The sequence below is a fragment of the Paramormyrops kingsleyae genome, chromosome 6 (assembly GCF_048594095.1).
Source record: "Paramormyrops kingsleyae isolate MSU_618 chromosome 6, PKINGS_0.4, whole genome shotgun sequence".
In the NCBI taxonomy this organism is placed as follows: Eukaryota; Metazoa; Chordata; class Actinopteri; order Osteoglossiformes; family Mormyridae; genus Paramormyrops; species Paramormyrops kingsleyae.
This window is the reverse complement of record NC_132802.1, coordinates 4,305,200-4,327,279: the sequence shown is the minus strand read 5'-3', so window position 1 is coordinate 4,327,279 and position 22,080 is coordinate 4,305,200. Positions and strand designations below refer to the sequence as shown.

The 22,080-nt window shown below is 45.0% G+C and overlaps 1 protein-coding gene across 1 annotated transcript in view; it reads right to left on the bottom strand.

The window, feature by feature from the left end:
- phc2a (polyhomeotic homolog 2a (Drosophila)) overlaps positions 1 to 3,678 on the bottom strand; it is a 46,908-nt gene extending 43,230 nt beyond the window's left edge. The window contains exon 1 of the mRNA XM_023841625.2: positions 3,561 to 3,678. The gene's annotated coding sequence lies outside the window, so the exon portion shown is untranslated. The remainder of the gene's footprint in view (positions 1 to 3,560) is intronic.
- Between the last annotated feature and the right edge of the window lie 18,402 nt (positions 3,679 to 22,080).

Below are 22,080 nucleotides of genomic sequence, written 5' to 3'. Positions count from 1 at the left end.
GAGGTTCAGTACGGGGGGGGAGGGTAGCCCTGCTTTTGCATCCTGTAGCGCGGTTTGCTGAGAAGCTGGAGTAACTGAGGAGAGAGTCCCAGGAGAACCCTAAGTGAGAAACTTAACTCAGATGGTGCCGTTAAAACGTCGATCTGCACGAACAGCCGAGCGCCGGTAAGGCGAGCTGTGCTGGTTAAGGGCCGCTTCTCACGCCACATCACAGTCCGTTATTATCGTTTTTTTGTTTTAGATAAACTCCAGTGTTAAAAGTGTGAGCTGACCCTCTCCCTCATTTAACGGCACACGGTTCCACTCCGTCACCATTTGCCTGATGTCTGTCACCACCCGCTGTCCCTGTGTCACACACACGTTCACCTCCATTTATTTGACAGACACTTTCCTCCAAATGCAGCTTAAGGGGTCTGTACAATCAGTACATTAAGCAAGCAGGAATGTCAAATGCATTCATTGAGACTTCAGAAACCCTGCAATGTAACACAGTACTATGCAATGGTGTGCCAATATCAGACACGCTGAATTGCCCTCAGATCTCAAGGCTGATGAAGACGTGCAAGCAGTCGCACTTATCTATACGGGCAGCAGCAATGCAGAGATCAATGTCTTGACTTCCTCCGTGCCCCATTCACCACTCAGTTAGGAGTCAAAGTTACACAATGACACACTATATTCCGTTTATAGTCTAAAGTCATTCAACCATCCCGCCGAAACCACTGTTGAAACAAAAAACGGCTGATATTTCCTCCGAAGCAACTGCCGAGGAACTACACTTCCTTCTAAAAATGCAGAAAATGCTCTTAACAACCCCCCCCACCCCGTAATCCAGGGGGAAAATAGTTTATTTGCTGTTAGCCAGATGAAAGGAAATAACTTAAAGAGTGAAATAAAACTAGTTCTTTGTTTGAGTGCTTTTCACACTACCATACTGCCCCAAGGCCAATTTCCACAATACCCTGACACACGGACCATCCTGTTTACTTTACAATTTTGTGAAAGAAAAAAAAGTACTGACAGAACAGGTTTTTCAAACGCTACAATACGTTTTATGCCGCGCATTAAATTTGTGACAGAAAATATCGCCCGTACAGTATAAATTACAATAGAATGGAACTTAATATAATCACGGTAGCATGCCCGTCACGCTATTGATACTATTTAACAAATATTTAAATTCAGTTTTTATACACATAAATCTCTTTAACGTCCTTAACTACTCAAGTCCAGAAGCATTCGTGTAACGTTGTATAACCCTGCATTAAACTAGAAACAGCACCAATTTTGGTGGAATATTTACTTGAGGGTATTAGCAGGAATCCATTTCAAAACAAATAAATATAACCTTATCAGCACAGATTTAAGAGATCAGCCTGTGATTTAGTCTGCTAAACATAATCCGACGCAGCATTACAAGCGCTAAATTGGCTCTGCGGGCAGCGCCAGGCGCCGGGTTCGGCAGCTCCGCGCCCAGCCGGGGAGCCGGAGAGCGGCTGCCGACACTGTCATCCTGTTACCCGGGAGGCACGGCTCAATTGCAAACACCATGGCGTGTGAAAACTTCTCAGAAGTAGATGGAAGTAGATCTCCATTCACCCGGTGGGCTGGTGGCTTTTAGGGCAGCTATACGGCTTTTAGAGCCGAAATTGCGCTATAGCGGGAACTCGCCCGCAGTATCGTACGTACCATTTTAGCTCACGGTAGATTTACCTAACATTAATCTATTAGTGCTGCTTTTACAGTCCAAAATATTTTTTATTTATTTTATTTTATTTTAAAATTGATGTGAAAACATCGTCTAGTCTATTTTCGATAGAAAATTCCAAGGATGTCAAGTAGGCTACGTTATGAAACTGTGTTCCCTGTTTAATGTTAATTAAATGCTTGAGTAGGTCCAGAGTAATTATTAGACACGAAATTATTTTTGTATTTTTACATTGACAATTAAGGTATGTTTTAAAAATAAAATACTGAATCTGCTACATCACCACTTAGCCTACTTAGGCTACAGAAAAAGATTCCCTGACTAGAAACTTAAGGTGTTTTCACGGCAGAATGATTTAAATGAAGTACTTAAAGTACTTAAAGCCTAGAGGATCACAGCACCAGCCAAAAGGCTGAGATTAAGAGTTGGCAACTGCTGTGGCTTTTCAGGACATGTATGTAAGCGTCGGAGTGCATTTTCTGGATCTTATGCTCAATCGGCTGCATTTTCCACACGACTGATTCTCCCTGTTGTGTGCAGATCCAGGGATGAGACTGAGATTCTTAGTGCCTCCATGTTATCAGAAAGTCAAGTGTCACATTGGAGGTTGGATGGAGAGCCGCACGTTGCAGAGACCATGGGGAATCTGGTCCGGTTGGCACCTTCATGAGCTGCGGTGAACAGCCTTAGAGGAACCCCCCTCCCCCCCACACCTGCTTCTTCCTGATGGACATTCCTCCCCAAAGGCACCGTGTTACAGAGGTAAGCAGGAGCTCACCTCGGTATAGCTGCTGTGGGGGTTTATGTGTTTACAACGTTACCGTTGACGCCTGTGTTATCTGCAGGAAGTTGCCTAAAGACACCATCATGCAGGATTTTAGTGTCAGGAAGCTAAGGCCGTAGAGAGGAGAGCGGGTGCATCCAGGTCTCACGGCGACGTTGGGTTGGCGTTTGCGGGTTGAGACGGGGACGGGGTCATCCCCCGCCCCTGCCCCTCCCGTCCGGCTGTTAGGGCTGTCGAGACATGAGTGTCTGCAAGATGTGAAGACAGCGATGATGCTTGAGGGAGGGGGGAGACGCCTCTCCTGACACGTACACGTTCGCATCTAACCGGTGCACGTAAACAGACTACGGACAGTGTGCAAACTCACGGTGATCCAAAGTGCAACAGAGGCCGCCGCGTGGAAACTTAACCTGGCGACCCTTTGACCACAGGTACAACTTCCTGACCTCTGGGCCAACTCACTGCCCGCCGTGTATTGGTTTCAAGCATTGCGCGCTGATTTAAGTGAAACGGAAAGACGGAGTGGGGGTTTTGTGGGCCAGTTGGCGTGGGGGGAGGTGGGACAAGCCTACTGCTTACCATTAATGACATGACACACTTGTCAAGATAAATGTTCCCCCTCTTGGGGCCTGACCCCGTGGACACCAGCCCTGAGCCCTCTGGAGAGAAACAGCTGTAATGTTCTTTTTTTACGCAAGCAGACTTGCATGCGCGTCAGAAGGCAAGGTAAACAGGACATACAGAGGCGACAGCGCAGGATTCTCTGGCATCTTCAGGGTAAGCTGGGTCAGGACATCGTTAAAATAATTAAGTGTAAGAGAGAATAAAAAAGATCTCTCGTCTACATCTTTGGCCTCACATAACTTGCCGTAGGTGGGTAAATGTGACTGAACTGAACATCATTATTCTGTCAGGGAGACACTAAATTTTCCCTCATTACAAAGGGTCCCGCATGCATGGAGAACTACACTAATGCGGACGCGTGCGGCAAGCTAAAACTAAAGTCACGGCAATGAGGTCTCATGCACCACTCCACTTACACAAAGAAAGAAAGCCAACTTAACATACCTTTTGCCTGGGACTTGTCTTCCTCCTCAGCTTAAATGTTTGTTTCTTTCCTGTTATCCTCCACCATTTCTGGATCTTGTCCTGTCTCACAGTCTCTCGAATAGACGGGAGGAGGAGCTGGGGAAGAGGGAAAAAAAAAATGGTAAATGAATTAGCGTTCCAAAAGGCAGCATGTGACCTCATCTGACCAATGGCCTCTCAAGGCAGTCATTTGACACTCCCCTTCCCCCTCAAACACTCCCCTTCCTCTCTTGTTCTGTGTCAAGCCAGTAGTAAAGAGAGCCTATCAGAATCTCCATGGCAACAAAGAGGGGTTTAACCCTTAAATGGAATTTTATGGCGTTTGCCTTCAAACTGGAATGTTGTACAGAATAGAGAAGGCAGACTTCCCGTCTTCTTTTGGGTATAAGAAACAGAACCATAGAAAATTATGAAATAATGTTATTCTCTTGGGAAGACAGCAAGTTATCAAATAAAACATTACAAAATTTAAACATGCAATTTTTCTTCAAATAAAATATTTTCCCGTTTCTTCATAAAGGCAGGTTTTTAAGTTAAGACTGTATGACACATGCTGTCGAAGAAGCAGTGTTTATGGAATAGAAAGTCACTGGAATATTTTTTTAAGTAGGACGGAAAATATTTGCAGACAAAAACACAGGTAGCAGAAATCTCAGCGATGTTGTTCCGTGGTGAGGGGCCCGAGAGCTTGCAGTCACATAGCGCAGATTTTTAAATAGCTAATACAACAGCCATGTGACTGAACATTTATCTTAATGGATTTGCCGATGCTTGCACAAATGCCTACAATTCCTTCCCATTTATGGGTGTTTTACTGGGGTGATTCCAGTTAAGCCTTCAATGGACTGGCATCATATCAGGGGTGGGGTGTTCCTGCGCCTTGTACCCTAGGGTTGTGGTTCCCAACCCAGTCCTCGGGACCCCCAAACCATCCACGTTTTTGCTCCCTCCCAGTCAGGGAGCAAAAACGTGGATCATGTGGGGGTCCACACTGCCTTAGGTTGCCTGGGACAGCCTGCAGCCCACCATCAGATGGATGATCGATGGATGAATTCCAGTTAAGCTCTGGACATAAGCTTCCTACACAAGGGCCCTCCTGGGATGCAAACCGGCACCATAAAGGTTACAGGATCACATCGTCACTCTCACCTTCCCACTGCCAACAGGGAAACTTTGGCATGGTCCCAGACATATCTCATATGCTGAGCATCCTCGCCCCAGGACTTTGGGGCTGGGTGCAGGCGTGAAACGCAGCCAACCCACCCTAAGAAGCCCGACACGCAGCGTGGCAATCCTCTTCTGTGTCTGTTTTAATTCTGTGCCAATTAGGATTAACACCCGATTAAGTTGAATTATTTCCTATGTAGGTTTTCGCCTCTTTGACAATAATCGACAGGATATAAAAATCTAAGATTTTCCTAAGTAACAGAAGTAAAAAAAAAAAAATGTTTGTCACAGGTATGAAAAACCTGCCAATTCATATTCGTTTCAAAATACAGTGTTAAATTACATGCCTTGACCTTTCTGTCTGTTATATATGTTAATTAAAACAACAATTATAATTTCTTCCCATCCCCAGAGACAGTATTTTGTTTCTTACAAGGATATGATCTACTGTAGTGACAGTTACAATGTATCACACCCATATTTTCGTCAACCGCAATTTAAATTGAACCCATTGTATACTGAAACGTATATCTCAATATTGTCTTTAGGATCGACAATAGGCTAGGGGGCCGACAATCATCAGGGAAATTTCAACGGTAATAGCCAGACCGCAGCTATAGTTTGAAGAGAGGAGGGGTCGGGGGGGGGGGGGAGGGCATAGCTGGTCTTTGGAAAACCCTTGTTGTTAACACAATTACCATACTGGTAATGGAAGCGTGTAGAAGTCGCAATACATGTAAATATATTCTGATGCCCCAGCGTGGGCTGACATGTCATACGTGGAGGGCAGAGAATCTCCGTGTGGCCTTCCTTTGACCAGGAAAACAAGTTACGGCTATGCATCATTTTTAACTGGCTCCGGTGTTATTAATTAGTTTTTCCGGACCAACCTCTGGCTAGCGAAGGGTTAAGCAGAAAATTCTCCAACAAAAAAAAGCTGCCGTGGGATTATTGGTATAATTGTCTTGGACACACAGGTGCTTTTGTGGTAATGAGATAATTAAACAGGTCACACAGTGGTGAGGAATTTGAAAGAAGCAGTTCTTCTGTTTCCCTCTGAGATAATAAGTTCCTCATGCTGTTTCAGCGTGTGGGAAGTGCAGTGGATTCGGTCATAATTAGCCACACAGGACAACAGACCAGTTGGTTAAAGGGGTTTTTTGTATTTTTTATTGGAAGGAGTGCCTGTGAACTGCACATGCATCCAGCATGGCAGAAATGTCATGATTCCAAGCCTGCTTTTCTCGAAACAAACATCTAAACAGTACAAAATGTTCTCAACATCTAAAGGTAATTTGGAAATGACATGCAGAAGGGCGGATTCACACCAGTAACCATTAAACATGCTATGGGTGCAACACAGAATCGGAATCGGAATTAACTTTATTTGCCCTGTACAGTCCAAGTACAAGGAATTTGTTATTAGTCAATTGGCCAAATTAAAGTAAAATAAAGCAAACTGCAAAAAATAACAGTATAAACATAGAGCACTGAATAGTGAAAGAACAACATTTTTTTTTCTTCCGTAATGTTGTAACAGGGGTCCTCCAACCCCATAGTAGGTGAACTTATTGTAACTAATTGGGAACCAGAAAAGTAACCGAAGGGTTAAAAGTGGGCTAAAGAGGCTGGTGATTGGCTGCCTGTGGTGATCCCGCCCACAGTCAGTTTCTAAGACTCATTTCCTCCATCGATTCCATTCTCATTCTCCTTAAAATAATATAATCAGGAGCCCAGTGTGAGGGCTGGATAAGCTGATGGTCACTTGGGGCAGAGCAGGATCTTTAGATAACGGGGGATATATTAAGTTAGGATAATACGGTTTATGGGCTGAGCAAGGTTGGTGAAGCAGAGGGAGCTGGTGGAGTAGATTTAGAGTGGCCTTAAGGAAATCACCCGGCAAAGTGGACGGCTTGGTGGGACACACTTCAAAGAAGGGCCAGATTTTCGAGATGCCGGTCAGAGTTGTCTAGTGGGAGTTGGCCAGACATACACGGCTTGTGCACTTGACAAGCATGCCACGTTTTACTTAGAACTTTGCTGTGAATTTGGACGAGAAAAAAACGTACATACGTGCATTACATATGTGCGCCATAAGTATATAACACAAAATGGATAAGAGGCTGGAAGATGGATGGATGGATGGATGGATGGATGGATGGATGACTGGCATCTCGTCTCAGTGTCAGAAGCGTAATTGCAGTTGCTTCTGGGAGATTTATGGAGCTGAAGGGATGTGATGGCTTCTGTGGGCATTCTTCTCTGAGAAGCATAATCAGCGTGTTTGGTGTGAGATATGTGTAAACATCGAAAGACTTAATGCTAGTCTTCCTTCATTTGCAGCACTTGTACTTATTTCTTAGTATTTGTTAAGATAGTATATAGTGCTAATAATAGGTTCAGTTAATATTTATTATTATTATTATTATTACTAGTAGTAGTTGTCCTAGTAGGTAGGACATTGTGTTGACACTTTCACACAAAGTGACAATCATTAGCCATAAATTTATTGGGCATGTGACCTTTTTGCTGGAGTCCTCCGGCCTGTTTTCTAGCGTGCTGCAGCAGTACCTCTCCTGGGTCTTTCCCATTCAGACTTGGTCCTTAAGCACCGTTACTTTCAGGCTGCCTCCTACCAAGCGCATGCTGCATTATAATGATGTTATACTGATGTTTAATTAGCTGTATTAGCTCTTAGTTAAATCTCCATCCAGTAGCACAGCTAGTTTATTCCGTTTGTAAATAACAGTAACAACTATAATAACTATAACAACCTTCTAGCGGAATTCTAAGGGAACCCCTACTGTGTCTCAAGCGTGACGGGGGCGTGGGAAGAGGTAGATTTTTCTGTGTTTTTTTTTTTGGTCTGGTGGTCTGGGTCACATTGAGGCCAAGCGTGTCACTTCATGCAGAGTTTGATGTTTATGTTCCCATAACACTGCCATCTGCTGGTGGGAAGGGGCTAGACAGGAAAAGGCTTCTGAAATTGGGATTTGGAAAATAATCCACAGAAAATCCTTGTTTTGAACTTGAATCAGATGAACTGTCTTACTTGTACATATGTTATAGTGCAGAGGTTATCAGTGCTATGACGCACTGCTTATCGAAACAATGGTCATTTTTCTCTGTTTTTATTTGTTCGCTTTCGTTTTTTAGCCCACTGAGGCCTCCAGCCTGGGGAGGGGGCTCAGGGGGCTCATGGGGCTCAGGGGGCTCAGGGGGCTCAGCGCCACGCAGGTGAAGCTCCTCCCACCGCACAGCCTCTGTCTCAGGCAGACTGTCCCGCTCTCAGCTCATTTCATTCGCTAGATACCCAGCAGGATGTCTCAAGCATCCATGTATTATTATTATTATTATTATTATTATTATTATTATTATTATTATTATTATTATTATTATTCTGTGATGGGTTAATGCCCCATCCTGGGTAATTTCCTGTCTTGCACCTATAGCTTCCAGGTTAAGCTCTGGACAAGGAGGGGCATGGCAATGTACTGTCTGCATGCATGTCCTTTGGGCTAATCTGATTATCGGGTGGCGTACGGGCATATCAGCGACGTGGCGTACGGGCATATCAGCGACGTGGCGTACGGGCATATCAGCGACGTGGCGCACGGGCATATCAGCGACGTGGCGCACGGGCATATCAGCGACGTGGCGCAGGGCATATCAGCGACGTGGCGCACGGGCATATCAGCGACGTGGCGCACGGGCATATCAGCGACGTGGCGTACGGGCATATCAGCGACGTGGCGTACGGGCATATCAGCGACGTGGCGTACGGGCATATCAGGGACGTGGCGTACGGGCATATCAGCGACGTGGCGTACGGGCATATCAGGGACGTGGCGTACGGGCATATCAGCGACGTGGCGTACGGGCATATCAGCGACGTGGCGTACGGGCATATCAGCGACGTGGCGTACGGGCATATCAGCGACGTGGCGTACGGGCATATCAGCGACGTGGCGTACGGGCATATCAGCGACGTGGCGTACGGGCATATCAGCGACGTGGCGTACGGGCATATCAGCGACGTGGCGTACGGGCATATCAGCGACGTGGCGTACGGGCATATCCGCGACGTGGCGTACGGGCATATCAGGGACGTGGCGTACGGGCATATCAGGGACGTGGCGTACGGGCATATCAGCGACGTGGCGTACGGGCATATCAGCGACGTGGCGTACGGGCATATCAGCGACGTGGCGTACGGGCATATCAGCGACGTGGCGTACGGGCATATCAGCGACGTGGCGTACGGGCATATCAGCGACGTGGCGTACGGGCATATCAGCGACGTGGCGTACGGGCATATCAGCGACGTGGGGTACGGGCATATCCGGGACGTGGCGTACGGGCATATCAGCGCCGTGGCGCACGGGCATATCAGCGACGTGGCGCACGGGCATATCAGCGCCGTGGCGCACGGGCATATCAGCGACGTGGCGCACGGGCATATCAGCGACGTGGCGCACGGGCATATCAGCGACGTGGCGCACGGGCATATCAGCGACGTGGCGCACGGGCATATCAGCGACGTGGCGCACGGGCATATCAGCGACGTGGCGCACGGGCATATCAGCGACGTGGCGCACTGGCATATCAGCGACGTGGCGCACGGGCATATCAGCGACGTGGCGCACGGGCATATCAGCGACGTGGCGCACGGGCATATCAGCGACGTGGCGCACGGGCATATCAGGGACGTGGCGCACGGGCATATCAGCGACGTGGCGCACGGGCATATCAGCGACGTGGCGCACGGGCATATCAGCGACGTGGCGCACGGGCATATCAGCGACGTGGCGCACTGGCATATCAGCGACGTGGCGTACGGGCATATCTGCGACGTGGCGTACGGGCATATCAGCGACGTGGCGTACGGGCATATCTGCGACGTGGCGTACGGGCATATCAGCGACGTGGCGTACGGGCATATCAGCGACGTGGCGTACGGGCATATCAGCGACGTGGCGTACGGGCATATCAGCGACGTGGCGTACGGGCATATCTGCGACGTGGCGTACGGGCATATCAGCGACGTGGCGTACGGGCATAACTGCGACGTGGCGTACGGGCATATCAGCGACGTGGCGTACGGGCATATCAGCGACGTGGCGTACGGGCATATCATCGACGTGGCGTACGGGCATATCAGCGACGTGGCATACATCAAACGTGCACTGAAAAGCATATTCATCAGGTCCTGAATTTCTGCTTGGTGTCTCAGACAATATCAACATGCATGTCTCGTGACTCACTTATTGTTTGTTAAATTGTGCTTTATTCTGTCAACAATTGATGCAAACCCATAATCTAATAGGCACACCTAATGCAATGTGTAACAGCTAATGAGTTCTGACTGCAAATGTCTCATTATTTCCTTCTGCTCTGTACTACATTAACGAAGTTTGTATTTGGTTTGTTCTTCTCAGATCGTACCGAATGGAAAGTCAATGACTGACGGGCAATAAGTTACGTAGAAATCAGAACCTGTGAGCTTGTATTTGCCCCAAACTGATGCTATGATTTAATTAAAATTGTTGTCCTCCATACACTGGTGGTTAAACTGAGACTTTCTGCCTGTAGGAAACTGGAAAACAGACATACAAAATGGGAATTTCTCCCAATGACGTAATCTCATTTCAAGGTAGAAGCGAAATCTTTGGTAATGTGGTTAAAAGGAGGGATCTTCATTTAAAAAGAAACTGATGAGAGAACTCATGCCATTGGGGTCTGCAGCCCAGCACCCAGAGAGCTGGGGGTTGGGGGTCTCGCTGAAGGACCCGCAGATGTGCTGAGGCCTGGGTTTACCCACCCAGTATTTGGCTGGTGTTTATCGTTCAGCTGTTCTAACTGTCTGGTGCTCTGGTGAATTTCATTTCATGTGTGACAATAAAGTGACTTGACATATGTTGGGCAGGAGACTGAGGGATCCTCTGACGAGTATGGTGTCCCTCTGTTAGTCACATGGACAATAAAGATCCCTGTCATTTGTGCAGCATATCTAGGTATAACAGGCTACAGTTACTCACTACTTAACTCATGTAAACGAAAAGGAATCAGAGTGTCGAAAATGACTTAATTCTTCTTGGGTATCATCTCATGAGGGTATTTCAGGTTAGGATCTGGAAGCTACAGGAAGGGAGGCGTGTTGGGGCTGAATCTGCAGGGTCCCACCGAGACCTGTGCTACATCCGTCTGAGACTGGTATGAACACGAAGGACATACAGGCTGCTTTTGTGAGGCCGACAGGACCACAGAGGCCTACAATCTGTCCATCTAAAGCTCAAGTCTACCACATGCCCACAGCTCCAAGGAGGCCAGGCAGGGCGACCTTGTGTGTCACCAATCCAGAAACCCAAGATCCCCCCGCAGGATTAATATCTGCTAGGGTTGCCACTTTCAATCTGCAGGAATAAGCTATGTAAATACCCCCCCCCCCCCAACCAGGGTCACAGTGGGGACGATACAGGGCAGCCAGATTTAAATTGTATTTCAGTCCAGACACAGGCCCTGTGGGAGAGCCCTGATCTAGTGTGTGTATGAATGAAAATCACATCCCGAATTAATTAATATACACTGTATGGACAAAAGTGTTGACACACCTCTTATTCGTTGAATTCAGGTGTTTCACTCAAACTCATTCAAGCACTTAGCCATGCACTCAGGTTTGTGAAAGAATGGGTCATTCTGAAGAGCTCAGTGAATTCAAGCGTGGTGCTGTCATAGGATGCCACCCTCGCAATAAGTCAGTTTGTGAAAATTCTTTTCTACTAGATATTCCCTGGGCAACTGTAAGTGGTATTTTTGCAAAGTGGAAGCATTTAGGAACAACAGAAACTCAGCCATGAAGTAGCAGAGCGGGTCACTGAGTTCTGCGGCACATAGTGCATGAAAATCGCCAACGCTCTGTTGACTGAATAACTGCAGGGTTCCAAGCTTCCTCTGGCATTAACTCCAGCACAAAAACTGTGCACTGGGAGCTTCATGGAAAGCAGCTGCATGCAAGCCTCACACCACCAAGCGCAGTGCCAAGCGACGGATGCAGTGGTGTAAAGCACACTGCCACTGGACTCTGGAGCAGTGGAAACGTGTCCTGTGGAAACCCTTCGCAGATGAGTGTCAGTTGTAATAGCTGCAAAGAGAGACCAATTCCATATTGATGCCCGTAGATTTACAATGGGATGTTCCATACTGATGTCTATGGATTTAGAATGTGATGTCAAAAAATTTCCTGTGGGTGTAATGGCCAGGTGTCCCAGTACTTCTGTCCATATAGTGTACGTGACTAAAGGCAGGTCTAAAAGCTTCCCGCCTTTTTCTGTGAAAAGTCCTCCAGACAGCCGAGCTGAGCTCAAGGACTGTGTCTCTGCCTGCGACGTGCGTAATGTCAGCACCTTGGCTTCTGCTATCGGAGGGACAGGCCCACAGTAAGATAGTCTCAGAGGTTCAAGCCACAACAGTATGTTAAGATACACTCAGGCTTTTCAGCCTTCCTGTTGGGAGGTTAAATTACCTTACAGCTTTTAATGCTTCATTTACCACAAAGGCAAATATTTGCATGTATTTGTGAGGCCTGACTCTACTTCTTATTTTTTTATTACCAAAACTGCAATAAAATGTGGTACAACTCTGGAAAAAAATTTTAAAATCTGCATTTGATTCTGCTGGCAGACGGCTACACTGAGCAGTAGGTTTCTTCCAGGTCAGGGGAGCTTCTAGCTATTGAAAAGATCAGGAGCTTAGTCAGCTTTACCTTGACTCGGGCTTTGCATGTTAAAAAAATGAATACAAATGTCATCCAAAATGAAAATGAAAACAGGCCTGGAGCAGATGATGGTTAATAGAGAGGATGGATGGATGGATAGCAGTTCAAACAAATTCTCACTAATTAATTATTTTCAGTTATTATTTTTGTAATTTAGTCTCAGGTTGGCTTCACAAATAACGTGGGTTGTTTGATTGCAGCCTCTCATCTGGGGAATGATCGCCCCCTTTTCCCCAGTAGGGGGCATTGCTACACTGTAAATCCTTGAATGAGTGTGCTGGATTCAACCAGATGCAGCACAAGTGGCTTATTCCACATCACTGTATATCTTAGGCATTCTTTGTTTCATACTCTGAATAAGTGTCATCGGTAGCAGCCGACCCATTAGACAGCAGCCTAGGGCACCGTCTTATGAAGGGGTGTCGACTTAAACCAAATTGACTTTGTCTGAATCAGTGCACGTCATGGTCCTCCTGCTGCAAGGAGGACTGGCTCCCTCTGCGCCGCGGTGCAAATGCATGGCGGTATTAAACAGAATTATTTTTTTCAATAATAATGGTACTGGCCCTATTTCATTAACTCAGAACTACGTAATCTCTCTCACTAAATGTATAGATGGAAAGCTTAATAGCTAAAGATCTGAACCTCAAGTCCAAAGTTCCGGTTCAGTTAGTATCTAGCTGTTAAAACTGGTGACAATCAAAACAAGAGTCAAACAACCGGAAATATATGGTGAATGGTTTGTGAGTGTATGGTGTGTGAGTGTATGGTTTGTGAGTGAATGGTGTGTGAGTGAATGGTGTGTGAGTGTATGGTGTGTGAGTGAATGGTGTGTGAGTGTGCTCTGTGATGGATTGGTGCTCCAGGATTAGCTCCAGACCCCCCGTGAGCCTCAATAGGATAAGTGGTTTCAGAAAATGGATGGATGGATATATCCTATTAGAAACAACTGCAAATTTTTAAATAAAACATCAATTTCAAGTACTAATTTTCAGATCCTTGGGGGCAGCGTGTGGCTCAGTGGGCTAAGCCTCTGTGCCTGTGATCAGAAGGCCACTGGTTCAAACCTAGCCTCAGCACATCTGCAGGTCCTTGAGCAAGGCCCTTAACCCCCAGCTCCCTGGGTGCCGCTGTGGGTGGTTGCCCTTCCCTGCCAGCTTGATCTCACCTTCAGAGGGCAAGTTGGGGGAGGGAAATGAGAATTACCCCCAAGGGATCAGCTGTAGGTTGAACCATAAATTATTGTTCTAAAAGAGCTGTTCTGAGTTTAAGTTAATTGACAAGCTTTATTGGTGATGTTTAATTAGTAACACCTTTGCAATAACATAAAGCACCGAAAATTTGTGCTTAGTATCCCTTTGGGAGCCAATGACTACAAACCGTACTACTGTAACTATAGTACTTGGATATTATATAAATTGCTGTTGGGGTATGAAATATATCCGCCTTTGTAGTCCTTATAAGTCATTGCCTTTATTGACAGGTTATTATTAATATGTGTAGCTGGGAGTTTTGAATACAATTTAGTGGATACTAATTTCATATATCACACATTTCCATATTACTCAGTAATATTTTGCAGGATTTTATTTGAACTGATCTGTATATTGCGGTACGGGTCTGCAATTAAAAATAAATTTTTAAGGAACCAAAGCACATTCTTTGTACTGGCTAGCTTGAACATATTTCTCATACATATAAAATATTTTGGCCTATTTAAAACGCAAAATAATATTTTGTAATTTGCAGTTGATTAACTTGATAGAAATGATGAGTAATTTATGTCAGAATACTTTTGTGTTCTGTATTATTGTATTTTTAAAATACATAAAAGACTTTCCCCAAAACTGCACATGTGATGACATCATGTGCACGAAGGTCCTGATTTGCTCAGCTGCTGGGTAACGTGCCCCGGCTTGTTGACACATGAGAGACGAAGAGGGAAACAGTTCCGTATACGGTCAGTGAATTGTGTCTGTTTCTACCGAATATGACACAAACCGCAACAGTTTTGAGACTTTCCTTTATATACTTTTGTTAGTTATTGGTAGGATGATGTACTTTTTGTCGTTTATTCAGCCCTAGTAAACAACCATATACATCTACTTAATTTTGCAGATTCATTTCTTTTTATCTAAAGCAACATACAAGGCAAGGCAAGTTTATTTATATAGCACAATTCAGACGCAAGGCAATTCAGAGTGCTTTATAAAGGAAGAATAACACATTTAAATAAGACATTCAAATCACATTTAAAAGGCAAAAATAAATAAAATAACAAAAATAAAATACTTTTTTTTAAATAACTAAAACCCAAAGAAACAAATAAATAGTTAGCAAGTGTGGCAAACTAGTTTCAAAGTTGATACAATGCTCACAGAAAGTCTTGGGATGTTTACTAAATTCTGTGCCATTTTACAATAAGGCTACCCATATAAAGGGTTTATGAATGGTTTATAATCTGTTTGTTAATTAGGATGTAACACTTTGTAAATTATTAATAGGCAATTTTAAACAAGTTATAACACTGTTTTCTTTTTATTAATGAGTTTCTACCATTGACAAGTGGCAAAATAGAGCCTTATTGTAAAATGATACCCTAAACTCAATGAAATTATTGCAAATTTATTGGATTTTATAACAAAAATCATTACTTTATTCATTTGTTTACAAAAAAATATCCATATTATATTGGGTGGCATGGTGGCACAGTGGTTAGCATTTTTGCCTCATGCTTCTGAGACCAGGGCTTGAGTCGCCACCATGTGTGGGTAATTTGCATGGTTGACCCGTGTCATTGTGTAGTTTTCTCTGGGTGCTCTGGGTTCCCTCCACAGCCCAGAAACATGCAAAGGTTAATTGGAGTTCCCAAATTGGCCATAGGTGTAAATGTGCTCTGTGATGGGTGGGTGCTGCATTCTGGGTTATTCTCTGCTTTGAGCCTCTGGACACTCCCAACCCTGAATAGGATAAGCAGCTGCAGAAAATAGATGGATATATCACATCAGAAACAAATGATTTTAAATTAAAACATCCATTTCAAATACTAATAAACTGAAACTCAAATTATAGTTCTAAAATAGCTGTTCTGAGGTTCGTTGACAAACATCAATGGATGTTTTTAAATTAGTACCACCTTTGCCATAACATAAAACACCAAACATTTGTGTTTAATGTCCTGGGAGCCAGTCACTACAATGGCAATTTGAAAAAAAAAAATGGCAAGAACAGAACTGAATGAGTCAGTTAAAAAAAATTATGACGCTTAATAAAAAGAAAATGTCTGTGTGGAAAATACATGCAGGTATGTTAAACACTGCTTGTCAATGGACTTTTGTTATGAAACCAGTAAATTTTCAACATTAGAGAATTAAGCAAGCATCTGAAAACTTTCTGTGAGCCCGTGTATACTGTACATCCATCCAACCCAGTTCTGTCTGTCAGTCTCCGTTAGTTCTCATATTTGATAGAGTCTCTCGGCCTTTTCGGTGCGCCGTTCAGCTGAGACAGAGGGGAGGTGTCGTTTGTTCCTAAAGCTGTCCTTCTTTTGAACTCCTGACACCCCCCCAAACCCACCATTATCACCTCACACTCCCATCTGCCCCTCCCCCCTACAATACAGACCTCCTCAGATCTGAGTCTCTCAATTTTTTTATTTTTTTTTCCCCCACTTTCATCATCATGCATACTATTGCCTCTGTACTTTAAGTCATTTATTATGTTCATAGTTTATTGTGTGTCTGTGTGTCATCGGTTGCGTTTAATGTTACTACTGTTATTTGTGTGCGTTGCTCCTCTATGCCTTTTAAATTGCCCCTCGGGGACAAATAAAGTTTTTTGAAATTGAAATTGAAATTGTTCTGGAACATTTAGACTCATTTGTTGATTATTCTGATGAGCATTTGATAAGGTGATGGGACAGACGTGCTAGTTTGGAAGATGGTCCTTTGTGCTGTTCCCTTTCCTTGCTCTCTGCCTGCTAGGTTTGTGCTGCATTGCAGTGAGATTAGCTGAACCCAAGCCCAGTCCATCACCCATTTATTGCACGTCCTGCCAGTTGGTATTACCAGGCCAGGCCTGCTGATCTGCCAGTGAGCGGAGCCCGGCTGGAAGAATAGTGCAGTGTTTCAGAGCCATCTTTATGTTCTTTCACATCCAATAACAATCTCCCCCTCCCCCCTATCACAAAGTTTGTCGAGTTGCCAGCCCCAATAAGGAGGTCAGAGAGGCAGTGGGGGGGCATGGTGTGTATGGTGGGGGTTTGAGCGTGTCACAGGCCAGTGCTGCAGTCCTCCTGCCCCCAGTGGGAATAAGGGGCTGGTTCTCTTTCACCCACTTTCACCAACACACTTCGCAATCTGGCCGAAAACTGCATGGTCATAAAAATCTGTTACTATTTGTTGTGTCAGCAGGCAGTGTTTCCCAACCCGGTCCTCGGGGATACGCATACGGTCCACATTTCTGCTCCTTCTCAGTTCCCTGCCAGACGGTCCACATTTCTGCTCCTTCCCAGTCCCCTGCCAGACGGTCCACATTTCTGCTCCTTCCCAGTCCCCTGCCAGACAGTCCACATTTTTGCTCCTTCCCAGTCCCCTGCCAGACAGTCCACATTTCTGCTCCTTCCCAGTTCCCTGCCAGACGGTCCACATTTCTGCTCCTTCCCAGTCCCCTGCCAGACAGTCCACATTTTTGCTCCTTCCCAGTCCCCTGCCAGACAGTCCACATTTTTGCTCCTTCCCAGTCCCCTGCCAGACGGTCCACATTTTTAGTCCCGGTTGGGAGCTGGGAGGCAACAAAAAGCTGGATGTTTGCAAGTCCCTGAGGACCAGATTGGGAAACACTGTCAATTCGTATTACATAACAGGTCCTCATATGTTCATCCATCTGTCTGATCCAGTACAGGATCACAGAGAGAGGGGTGCACATGCACAAGGAAACTGGGAAATTTAGAGACACCAGTTCTACATTTTGTGCATTTGTATGACAGGATGTAACCAACATAACACAGTGGGCTTAGGATTCAGACCTGAGACAACAAAAAGTTAACTTTGTAACAATAATGCGCAAAAACAAATGTCTAAAATGTTTTTAATTTAGACATTAAAATATGACTATGTTGGTTTAATTTTAGCATATAGGTAAACATGCATGGTTTTGCACTGAAAAGAAAATTCAGAGTTACAGATAGACAGACAGACAGATATTGTATTAATCAAGAAGGAAATTGGAGATTAATATCACACAAGTTTAGATGGTAAACATAAGCAGCAATAATAAATAATAATAAAAAAATAACAAGCAGTAACAATGCAAAAAATGTCATGGAAAGTATTGCATGGCTGCAAAATGTACTGTAAATGAATGTGAATGTGAATGCAGGGTTATCTCACAGCAGGTCTTGTTTGAACCGAGTGTTGCTTTGAAGTTGTTCAGATGGCTCCGCCTCTTGTATACGAGTACGTCCATCACAGGCCAAGTCAGTCCTGAATGACTCTCACCTACCTGAGAGACATTAGCAGCCCCCCTGCCCACCCTGATCCAACACGACACAGAGAAATCTGCTGACGTTTGTCCACATCCAGGTGGCATTTAAAACCCTCGCTACTCCCCTGCACAGCATGTTGAATTTCTCTGTATTTAAATCCCTGATGCCTGCTTTGGTAATGTGGGCGCTGATGCCTGCTTTGGTAATGTGGGCGCTGATGCCTGCTTTGGTAATGTGGGCGCTGATGCCTGCTTTGGTAATGTGGGCGCTGATGCCTGCTTTGGTAATGTGGGCGCTGATGCCTGCTTTGGTAATGTGGGCGCTGATGCCTGCTTTGGTAATGTGGGCGCTGATGCCTGCTTTGGTAATGTGGGCGCTGATGCCTGCTTTGGTAATGTGGGCGCTGATGCCTGCTTTGGTAATGTGGGCGCTGATGCCTGCTTTGGTAATGTGGGCGCTGATGCCTGCTTTGGTAATGTGGGCGCTGATGCCTGCTTTGGTAATGTGGGCGCTGATGTCTGCTTTGGTAATGTGGGCGCTGATGCCTGCTTTGGTAATGTGGGCGCTGATGCCTGCTTTGGTAATGTGGGCGCTGATGCCTGCTTTGGTAATGTGGGCGCTGATGCCTGCTTTGGTAATGTGGGCGCTGATGCCTGCTTTGGTAATGTGGGCGCTGATGCCTGCTTTGGTAATGTGGGCGCTGATGCCTGCTTTGGTAATGTGGGCTCTGATGCCTGCTTTGGTAATGTGGGCGCTGATGCCTGCTTTGGTAATGTGGGCGCTGATGCCTGCTTTGGTAATGTGGGCGCTGATGCCTGCTTTGGTAATGTGGGCGCTGATGCCTGCTTTGGTAATGTGGGCGCTGATGCCTGCTTTGGTAATGTGGGCGCTGATGCCTGCTTTGGTAATGTGGGCGCTGATGCCTGCTTTGGTAATGTGGGCGCTGATGCCTGCTTTGGTAATGTGGGCGCTGATGCCTGCTTTGGTAATGTGGGCGCTGATGCCTGCTTTGGTAATGTGGGCGCTGATGCCTGCTTTGGTAATGTGGGCGCTGATGCCTGCTTTGGTAATGTGGGCGCTGATGCCTGCTTTGGTAATGTGGGCTCTGATGCCTGCTTTGGTAATGTGGGCGCTGATGCCTGCTTTGGTAATGTGGGCGCTGATGCCTGCTTTGGTAATGTGGGCGCTGATGCCTGCTTTGGTAATGTGGGCGCTGATGCCTGCTTTGGCTCCTCTGTCTTTCCGATTGGACTTGCACCTGTGTGCAGGCCTGCGTACGCTGGTCCCTCATTAGGACATGATGGGCAGGAGATGAGAAGCAATAAAAAGCTGCAGCTAGACAGTTTGTCATTCTGTGCTATTAACTCACCAAAATAAAGATGGCTGCCTGAACAGACCAGGGTATGAAGCAGACAGTAGCCTTTCTTAGAATTCTCTGGATCTTACTTCCTGTTCTCCTAAGCGACACACTGCTACAGCTACCCAGATACGTTTTTACTCCTCTCCGCGTCGATCAGCAGCTGATATTATTGCTGCGCCTTCAATGCAGTCTTACAGCTTGGTGTAAAACAACGATAACATGGAAAGTTCTTGCAGACCATACCAGTATAACATGGGACAATGGAAAAATGCCCAGCCGTCGAAGCCTTCGATATTGTTCATTGTCATGCGGAATTACTGCTACTAACAAATCTGAAAAGTCATCTCTTCTATTGCCATTTTTGTCTGTCGTTACCTGTTTATTTTATTAGAATTTTCTTTTGGAATTGAGTGAGTTTGATTCTAAGACTCTATATGGCACTGTGTGGAGAATAATTCATGAATTATGAATTTATTTAAAAATTAAACCAGCCACAAGGTCAACAACATTCCATGGAAGCCTTCAATACTGATTAAAAGCTTTGAGTGAGTCGTCTGTGGCCCATGAAGAGCAAAGACCATTTTTAAAATACATGATTAGCATTGTGTTGAGATAAGTCGCCAAAACTTTCCATAAGCTCTTCTGCGCAGATGCTAGTACAGTTTGATGAACCCCGAAAGGTCGCCTTGCATCATATCTGATCAGCAGACAATACCGGCACCATGAAACACCCACCCGCTCTTTGTCTCTACGTTTGTCTGTTGTTTTTATTCATTTTCAAAGGCGTGTGATAAAAGAACAAACATCAGTGGCCAACAGTATTTTTTTATTTTCCTATTGTTTTGCATGTTTTCCCTGGATGTTTTTCCTTTTTCCTGATGATTATTTTCCTGGATTTTGGTTTTGCACAAACCAGACATTTTTGGACACCTGGAACAAAAGGGAACACTGCATGCGTCACTGGCAAAAATGGTCCATGTCGCATTTATGACTGCGCCCAGCCATTTCATTGTTCACAGTCTGTAGTTTGAGGAAGAAAGTCTGGTGTCATTCTAATGCCCTGTTCTGACATCGACGACAGGATGGGCCTTGTCTGTATGAAGGAATGTGTAATGTTTAACGAACTGGAAGTTTGATCTCTTATTGGTTCTCAAATGGCTACACATAGCTGTGGCTTTTTTCCCCTTTTTCATCTGCATTTCAAGTTTTATTTGTCATGTACACAATCAAACACTGTACTTCTGTGTAATGAAATGAGTTTATGCCGTAAGTTATACGTACCCCCGTAAGGCATCTCTTAGCAAGACAGCCAAGATGATGTCACAGCATATAACCAATCACAGTGAGACACCAAACCAGGTGGTCTGCATGTTGTGGCCCGAAGAGTTGTTGTAGTTTGTAATTCAAAACATTCCATGAAGAAGAAAACCTCCAGGTATGTGCATAAACCCCAATCTTGCTCCACCCACTAATCCCAGTGCAGGGGTCAGTCATTCTAGTACAGCATACCTTGATCTTCCTCTACCATCAACCAGTAATGGGAGAAATCAGAAATTTAGAACCTATTTCCCTTTGGTTGCTTTGTAGCTCAGATTGTGATCTGGGAGGAGGGGATCTTTCCTACTGTCACTAACATGGACTAATCCCAGTGTTGAATCTAGGGATTTTGCTAAGTTACAGGCACCTTAGTCTTAAAAAAAAAATCATTTATAGAATTGCATTTCAGGTTTGCATTTCAGGTTTGCATTTCATTAACAGCCCCCCAGAGCTCCAGAGCCATTGATTCTGCTTCTCCGCGATCTTCTCTTTCACCACTTTGATGACACTTCTCTCACTCGACTGGCTCTCGGGCTTGATGCTGCTGCAGTTTATTATGCTGGTCTGCTGCATTTCCTCGGCTCACACACCTCGCGAGTTTTAACGTAAACCTCTCCCCCTTCCGAAAATGGCTTCGACGGCTGGGCATTTTTCCATTGTCCCATGTTATACTGGTATGGTCTGCAAGTACCTGAAGATATTTGTTCATATCTTGCGCCTCTCTACTGGTCTGGCTGCCGGGACACACCCACCTGTCTTTGTTTTAGGAATTGTCTGTTTTTGTTTGTTGATGTTGGTTTTCAAAGACATGACATGAAGCACAAGGGGACAAAATTCCACGATATCTGCCAGCATTTCTAATATTCCCCTCTCATTGTATTCTATGCACGTAAACTTCTTCCCGTTCCGGCTTAAAGATTATTTTCTTTTTGCTTTTGGGCCTCACAATGTTCTGCTGTCTGAGTTTAAGGTCTCGCCTTAGTTTTGTCACCAGACTCAGACACAGACAAGCATTTATCTAAGTTTACTTTAATACTGCCTTTTTCATTTTTAATTTAAACAATAATGTCACAGAGACTGTAGTTGGGTATAGTTTTGTATTATTTTCCGCACATTGTACTTTTTAGAACAATTATATGTAAAACAGATAAAAGAATTTTGAAGTATTGTTTCATCTTTTTTCATCTTTGTTATGAAAGTTCTTATAATACAAGACAGTTTCAACTTAACCTAAAAATAGATATATCGTGTATACATGGTGGTGCAGTGGTTAGCACTGTTGCCTCACACCTCTGGAACCTGGGTTCCACATGTGTGTGGAGTTTGCATGTTCTCCCCGTGTCGTCGTGGGGTTTCTTCCGGGTACTCCGTTTTCCCCCCACAGTCAATGTCTCGG